The 8,438-nt window shown below is 49.5% G+C and overlaps 1 protein-coding gene across 2 annotated transcripts in view; it reads left to right on the top strand.

The window, feature by feature from the left end:
• Positions 1-7,665: 7,665 nt before the first annotated feature.
• The window catches only part of PROM1 (prominin 1), a 123,538-nt gene continuing 122,765 nt past the window's right edge, over positions 7,666-8,438 (top strand). For both annotated transcript variants that reach the window (XM_027545078.1, XM_027545081.1), the window contains exon 1: positions 7,666-7,740. The gene's annotated coding sequence lies outside the window, so the exon portion shown is untranslated. The remainder of the gene's footprint in view (positions 7,741-8,438) is intronic.

Here is an 8,438-nt window from a genome sequence, read left to right as displayed (position 1 = left end):
TGAATAGTGAGACTGTTGGATTAGAACCATAAGCCAAATTGAACAGAACAAATTATTAGGTCCTGTTGCTGTCTGCCTAAGGCTGCTCAGAACACATCTTAATATTGTTCTATTTTTACTATTTATTCATTCATTTACTAAACGCCTGTGATGGTCCAGGTAGAGTAGGTGTTGAGGGGTATGAAATGGATAAAAACAGTTGAAGCATTCAGTGTCTGCAGGAAGACCAGTGGCCGACCCTTTCAATCCACACTACACTATCTGTTGGGAGAGTACAGGCCAAGAGGGTTTCATGTTGTCTTGATGAAGGTGAAAGAAGAGTATTTTACTCTTCTTTAAGAATCTATATTAAAGCTATTTAATAGAATAGATCTATTCTATTTAAGAATCTATTATTAATCTATATTTAAGCTGGCTTAAAACTCAACATTCAAAAAACAAAGATTGTGGCATACAGCCCCATCACTTCATGGCAAACAGACGGGGAAACAATAGAAATGGTGACCAACTTTATTTTCTTGGGCTCCAAAATCACTGCAAATGGTGACTGCAGCCATGAAATTAAAAGATGCTTGCTCCTTGGAAGAAAAGCTATGACAAATCTAGACAGTGTATTAAAAAGCAGAGACATAGCTTTGGTGACAAAGGTCCATATAGTCACAGCTATGGTATTTCCAGTAATCATGTATGGATGTGAGAGTTGGACCATAAAGAAAGCTGAGCACTGAAGAATTGATGTTTTTGAACTGTGGTGTAGGAGAAGACTCTTGAGAGTCCCTTGGACTGCAAGGAGATCAAACTAATCAATCCTAAAGGAAATCAGTCCTGAATATTCATTGGAAGGACTGATGCTAAAGCTGAACTCCAATACTTTGGCCACCTGATGTGAAGAGCTGACTCATTGGAAAAGACCCTGATGCTGGGAAAGATTGAAGGCAGGAGGAGAAGGGGATGACAGAGGATGAGATGGTTGGATGGCATCACCGACTCAATGGCCATGAGTTTGAGCAAATTTAGGGAGATAGTGTGGAGAAGGCAATGGCAACCCACTCCAGTACTCTTGCCTGGAAAATCCCATGGGCGGAGGAACCTGGTATGCTGCAGTCCATTGGGTCGCTAAGAGTCGGACACGACTGAGTGACTTCACTTTCACTTTTCACTTTCATGCATTGGAGAAGGAAATGGCAGCCCACTCCAGTGTTCTTGCCTGGAGAATCCCAGGGACGGGGGAGCCTGGTGGGCTGCCGTCTATGGGGTCACACAGAGTCGGACACGACTGAAGCGACTTAGCAGCAGCAGGGAGATAGTGAAGGACAGCCTGGAGTGCTGCAGTCCATGGGGTCACAAAGAGTTGGTGGACATGACTGAGCAACTGAACATCACCACCGCCATCTGTTGGGAGAGTACAAGCACAGAGGGTTTCCTGTTATCTTTTGGGTGTTTTTGGTGTTTTAGGATAATCATGGGCTCTGGAGGCCACTCTGGGTTCAAATACAGTGCTTCACTTACTAGCTCTGTGACCTTGGGCAAATTACTGAAACTCTTTTAGGCTTATCTTTCAGGCGGAGATAATAGATTGCTGTTGTTACTGGTAAGACTACATGAAATAATGCACATAAAGCTCTCAGCCTACTGCTTCATTTGTAAAAAACATTTTTTAAGTTTTAGCTATCACCGTTATTGACTTTCCTGGTGGCTCAGTGGTAAAGAATCTGCCTGCAATGTGGGTGACTCAGACTCGATCCCTGCATTGGGGAAGACCCCTGGAGAAGGGAATGGCTACCCACTTCAGCATTTTTGCCTGGGAAATCTCATGGACAAAAGAGCCTGACGGACTACAGTCCATGGGGTCGCAGAGTCAGACACTACTACCATTGTCATTATTATTACTATCATTGTTATTAGAAGTAAACAAGAGCCTCCTAAGGCATAATTATTTTTACTTTGTAGACGAGGAAACAGGCTCAATGAGATGAAGCAGCCAAAGTCACAGGGATAAAAAAAGGAACAGGGTCCAAATTTGAGGCAGGAGAGCTGGCTGCTCCTGGGAGGGGAGAGCTCATCTCCGGGCCCCACTCAGAGAGGGCTGCCTTTGAGCGGAAGTGTGGGGGTCTCTAGAGGTGTTCCAGCAGAGACCTGGAGCAGCTGATTAGATGTGTCAGGGTACACCTAACCTCTCCATGCCTATAGTACAGGTTTCAGAAGTTTCCTGAGCTAGGAAATATTCTAGAAATATGCACAGTCACGCTCAGTTTAAACTTGCAATTTTCTTGCATTAAAAAAAAAATTTACTTGGTGCCCTGGGTCTTGGCTGTGGTCCTAGTGTGATTAGATTGACTAGTTTTCTGTGAGTATGGTTTCAGTGTGTCTGCTCTCTGATGCCCTCTTGCAACACCTACCATCTTTCTTGGGTTTCTCTTACTTTGGGCATGGGGTATCTCTTCACGGCTGCTCCAGCAAAGCACAGCCAATGCTCCTTACCTTGGATGAGGGGTATCTCCTCACCACCACCCTTCCTGACCTTCAAAGTGGGATAGCTCCTCTAGGCCCTCCTGTGCCCACACAGCCACGGCGTGTGGTAGCTCCTCCTGCCCGCCACCCCTGACCTCGGACACTGGGTATCTCCTCTCGGCCACCCCCCCTGACCTCGGACGTGGGGTAGCTCCTCTCGGCTGTTCCTGCGCCATCACAGTCTGGCACTCTCGGCCGCTGCCCCTGACCTCGGACGTGGGGTAACTCCTCTTGGCCGCCGCCCTTCGGGCATGGGGTCCTTACTCAATGAAACTAAGCCATGCCCGTGGGGCAACCCAAGCTGGGCAGGTCATGGTGGAGAGATCTGACAGAATGTGGTCCACTGGAGAAGGGAATGGCAAACCACTTCAGTATTCTTGCCTTGAGAACCCCAAGAACAGTATGAAAAGGCAAAATGATAGGATACTGAAAGAGAAACTCCCCAGGTCAGTAGGTGCCCAATATGCTACTGGAGATCAGTGGAGAAATAACTCCAGAAAGAATGAAGGGATGGCACCAAAGCAAAAACAATACCCAGCTGTGGATGTGACTGGTGATAGAAGCAAGGTCCAATGCTGTAAAGAGCAATATTGCATAGGAACCTGGAACGTCAGGTCCATGAATCAAGGCAATGTGGAAGTGGTCAAACAAGAGATGGCAAGAGTGAATGTTGACATTTTAGCAATCAGCGAACTGAAATGGACTGGAATGGGTGAATTTAACTCAGATGACCATTGTATCTACTACTGCGGGCAGGAATCCCTTAGAAGAAATGGAGTAGCCATCATGGTAAACAAAAGAGTCCAAAATGCACTACTTGGATGCGATCTAAAAAATGACAGAATGATCTCTGTTCGTTTCCAAGGCAAACCGTTCAATATCACAGTAATCCAAGTCAATGCCCCAACCAGTAACACTGAAGAAGCTGAAGATGAACGGTACTGTGAAGACCTACAATACCTTTTAGAACTAACACGCAAAAAAGATGTCCTTTTCATTATAGGGGACTGGGATGCAAAAGTAGGAAGTCAAGAAACACCTGAAGTAACAGGCAAATTTGGCCTTGGAATACGGAATGAAGCAGGGCAAAGACTAATAGAGTTTTGCCAAGAAAATGCACCGGTCATAGTAAACACCCTCTTCTAACAACACAAGAGAAGATGCTACACATGAACATCACCAGATGGTCAACACCAAAATCAGATTGATTCTATTCTTTGCAGCCAAAGATGGAGAAGCTCTATACAGTCAGCAAAAACAAGACCAGGAGCTGACTGTATCTCAGACCATGAACTCCTTATTGCCAAATTCAGACTGAAATTGAAGAAAGTAGGGAAAACCACTAGACCATTCAGGTATGACCTAAATCAAATCCCTTATGATTATACAGTGGAAGTGAGAAATAGATTTAACGACCTAGATCTGATAGAGTGCCTGATGAGCTATGGAATGAGGTTTGTGACATTGTACAGGAGACAGGGATCAAGACCATCCCCATGGAAAAGAAATGCAAAAAGCAAAATGGCTGTCTGGGGAGGCCTTACAAATAGCTGTGAAAAGAAGAGAAGCGAAAAGCAAAGGAGAAAAGGAAAGATATAAACATCTGAATGCAGAGTTCCAAAGAATAGCAAGAAGAGATAAGAAAGCCTTCTTCAGTGATCAATGCAAAGAAATAGAGGGAAACAACAGAATGGGAAAGACTAGAGATCTCTTCAAGAAAATCAGAGATACCAAAGGAACATTTCATGCAAAGATGGGCTCGATAAAGGACAGAAATGGTATGGACCTAACAGAAGCAGAAGATATTAAGAAGAGATGGCAAGAATACACAGAAGAACTGTACAAAAAAGATCTTCACGACCCAGATAATCACGATGGTGTGATCATTGACCTAGAGCCAGACATCCTGGAATGTGAAGAACTTGTTCACTATGAACAAAGCTAGTGGAGGTGATAGAATTCCAGTTGAGCTATTCCAAATCCTGAAGGATGATGCTGTGAAAGTGCTGCACTCAATATGCCAGCAAATTTGGAAAACTCAGCAGTGGCCACAGGACTGGAAAGGGTCAGTTTTCATTCCAATCCCAAAGAAAGGTAATCGGAAAGATTGCTCAAACTACCACACAATTGCACTTATCTCACATGCTAGTAAAGTAATGGTTAAAATTCTCCAAGCCAGGCTTCAGCAATATGTGAACCATGAACTTCCTGATGTTCAAGCTGGTTTTAGAAAAGGCAGAGAAACCAGACATCAAATTGCCAACATCCGCTGGATGATCAAAAAAGCAAGAGAGTTCCAGAAAAAACATCTATTTCTGCTTTGTTGACTATGCCAAAGCCTTTGACTGTGTGGATCACAATAAACTGTGGAAAATTCTGAAAGAGATGGGAATACCAGACTACCTGATCTGCCTCTTGAGAAATTTGTATGCAGGTCAGGAAGCAACAGTTAGAACTAGACATGGAAGAACAGACTGGTTCCAAATAGGAAAAGGAGTACGTCAAGGCTGTATATTGTCACCCTGTTTATTTAACTTCTATGCAGAGTACATCATGAGAAACGCTGGACTGGAAGAAACACAAGCTGGAATCAAGATTGCTGGGAGAGAAATATCAATAACCTCAGATATGCAGATGACACCACCCTTATGGCAGAAAGTGAAGAGGAACTCAAAAGCCTCTTAATGAAGGTGTAAGTGGAGAGTGACAAAGTTGGCTTAAAGCTCAACATTCAGAAAACGAAGATCATGGCATCCGGTCCCATCACTTCATGGGAAGTAGATGGGGAAACAGTAGAAACAGTGTCAGACTTCATTTTTCTGGGCTCCAAAATCACTGCAGATGGTGATTGCAGCCATGAAATTAAAAGACGCTTACTCCTTGGAAGGAAAGTTATGACCAACCTAGATAGCATATTCAAAAGCAGAGACATTACTCTGCCAACAAAGGTCCGTCTAGTCAAGGCTATGGTTTTTCCTGTGGTCATGTATGCATGTGAGAGTTGGACTGTGAAGAAGGCTGAGCACCGAAGAATTGATGCTTTTGAACTGTGGTGTTGGAGAAGACTCTTGAGAGTCCCTTGGACTGCAAGGAGATCCAACTAGTCCATTCTGAAGGAGATCAGCCCTGGGATTTCTTTGGAAGGACTGATGCTAAAGCTGAAACTCCAGTACTTTGGCCACCTGATGGGAAGAGTTGACTCATTGGAAAAGACTCTGATGCTGGGAGGGATTGGGGGCAGGAGGAGAAGGGGACGACAGAAGATGAGATGGCTGGATGGCATCACTGACTCGATGGACATGAGTCTGAGTGAACTCCGGGAGTTGGTGATGGACAGGGAGGCCTGGCGTGCTGTGATTCATGGGTGGCAATGAGTTGGACACAACTGAGCGACTGATCTGATCTGATCTGATCTGGGTCTTGGATCTTTAACCTTTGCTGTGGCATGCAGGATCGTATTTGCAGCCCGGGAACTCTTAGTTGTGGGCTGTGGGATGTAGTCCTCTGACCAGGGATTGAACCTGGCCCTTGCATTTGGAGGGTGAAGTCTTAGCTACTGAACCACCAGGGAAACCCCAAGATCAGTGTAAAAGTGAAGGTGAAAGTCGCTCAGTCTGTCCGACTCTTTGCGACCCCGTGGACTACACAGCCCATGGAATTCTCCAGGCCAGAATACTGGAGTGAGTAGCCTTTCCATTCTCCATGGGAATCTTGCCAAACAAGGGATCCAATCCAGGTCTCCTGCATTTCAGGAGGATTCTATACCAGCTGAGCCACCAGGGAAGCTCTTTTTTTTTTTTTTTTACTTGTCAAACAAATAATGCTCTTTTGAGCACCTGTTTTCTGCTAGATTCTGGGGTAAGTGAAAGAACTATTAAGTCAACCTTCCTGTCCATCATTGTCGGTCTGTCCATCTTTCCATGCATTCATCAATCCATCCATATCACAAACATGAAACACCTACTGTGTGCCTGACACCATCCGGAAGGTGCTTTTTTCCTTCCATAAGTCTTATTTTTCCCACCAGGGAGTAGGAAGTAGTGAGTGAGGAGTGAGGTGAACCTCCGGTGAGAGCAGCTGGAAGGGGGTGGGGGTGGTTGCTCTTGGTGGGAGCTTCGCGCCCCTCAGCCAGTGGGGATGGCAGGCGTGTGTGTGTGTGTGTGTGTGTGTGTGTGTGTGTGTGTGTGTGTGCGTGTGTGTTAGTCGCTCAGTTGTGTCCGACTCTTTGTGACCTCACGGACTGTAGCCTGCCAGGCTTCTCTGTCCATGGAATTCTCCAGGCAAGAATACTGGAGTGGATTGCCATTCCCTTGTCCAGAGGATGGCGGGTAACTCCCAACAAATGAAAGCTCCGCGTGTTTGGACCTATAGTGGCTGCCTGTGTGTGTATATGGGAGCAAGGGTGGCTCTTAGTGGGTATTCTAGCCCCAGCCACTAGCATTGCGGTTGGTACACGCTAAGGGACCAAAGGATTTGAGTTGTGAGTATGGTTTTACTTGGGTAAATTAAAAAAAAAAAAAAAAGTCTTGGAATCTGGCAATAAAAGCGTCTAAGGCGGCAGAGGCAGTCAACCCAGGCAGGTCTGAGTTAGAACCAGAGAGCTAAGTTTTCAGAAGCGCAGCGGTGTTCAAACGGACTCAGCCTGCCTCGAGGAGGCGTGGGTGCTGGGAGAAGGGCGTGCTCGCCTGAGCCCGGCTCTCGCCGCGGGAAATGGCAGCACCTGGCTCTCCAGGCGTGCCCCGGGGCATGTAGGCAAAGCTGCTCAGCGGGTCCAACCGGGAGCGCGCGTGCAGAACCCTCAGCCGTTCCCCACCGGGGCCCCGGGCCACGCGCTCGGCTCTCCCGCCGCGGGTGCATACGTTTCAGGAAGCGGCGCGTTTCGGCGGCCGCATCCTCAAGTTCCCGCCGGTGAGCGCCGGTTGAGGTCGGGGGGGGGCGGTCTGCAACAGGTCCCCAGGGCACCCCTCGCCCCGGGCCTCGCCGGCGCGCCTCCAAGGCCGGCGCCTTTCCAGACCCGCCCTGTCCCGGGGTCTGTCTGGCAGGCGCGCGGGGCTGCGGGGCCGCCTCTCCGGAAGCCAGCCCGGTGGTCCCCGAAGCCGACTCATAAATCATTTATGAGCCGGGGCGGGGTGAGCCGGGTGGGGGATTGGGGGGGCGAGGAAAGAGCCGGGGGCGGGTGGGCGGAGGCGGCGGCGGCCAGACCTGCAGGACAGCTGGACCCGGCGCGCGGTGAGTAGCCCCTTCGGAGCCCGGAAGGTGTCTGCGGCCCCGACCGGGGGTGCTAAGCGCCCCCCTCCCAGAAAGCCGGGGGTGGGGAAATGGAGGGGGGGGTGGCGAGGGGCACGCTCCGCGACCCCTCTCCCAGCCCCCGGCGCTCTCTCCCCGGCCCGCGGCAGGTGATGCCAGCCCAGAGAGCGGCAGGGGAACCCGAGGGGCTGCAGGGCGAGGTGGACCCCGCGGGAGTTCGGGGCAGGGCGCAGACGCGCGCCAACTTTGCGGGCTGCGTGCTTGGTCTTTCCACGCGGCGGAGAGGAGCCGGCAACTGTTGGTGCGAGCCGGAGATGGAGGCGCGGGCGCGACTCAGACCCCAAGGCCACCGGGTCGCTCTCTGAGGAGGGCGGACCAGGGAGGCGGGTCTGGGGCCTGGGAACTGGTGGTCGGCGAGGGGAGTCCCCGGGGGAGGGGGAGGTTAGTGGAACGAGGGGTGTGGGGCACTGACTCTCCCCGGCTGGATAGGGAGAGGGGTCCCCTTCCTCTGATTTGCTGAAAGGAGTACGGAGTGCGACCGACCAGCACACGTGGGGACTCTGGGGGTGCCGTGGGCGGCCTTGTCGCCGTGCCCACGTGCGAGCGCAGTCACCCCTGGCTTGAAGCATCCCTCAGTCCACTCTGGGCGCGCAGCGCAGGGACCTTCAGCGATTGGCAGA

This window comes from Bos indicus x Bos taurus, chromosome 6 (genome assembly GCF_003369695.1).
Source record: "Bos indicus x Bos taurus breed Angus x Brahman F1 hybrid chromosome 6, Bos_hybrid_MaternalHap_v2.0, whole genome shotgun sequence".
NCBI classification, from domain to species: domain Eukaryota; kingdom Metazoa; phylum Chordata; class Mammalia; order Artiodactyla; family Bovidae; genus Bos; species Bos indicus x Bos taurus.
This window is presented reverse-complemented; position numbering and strand designations above follow the sequence as displayed.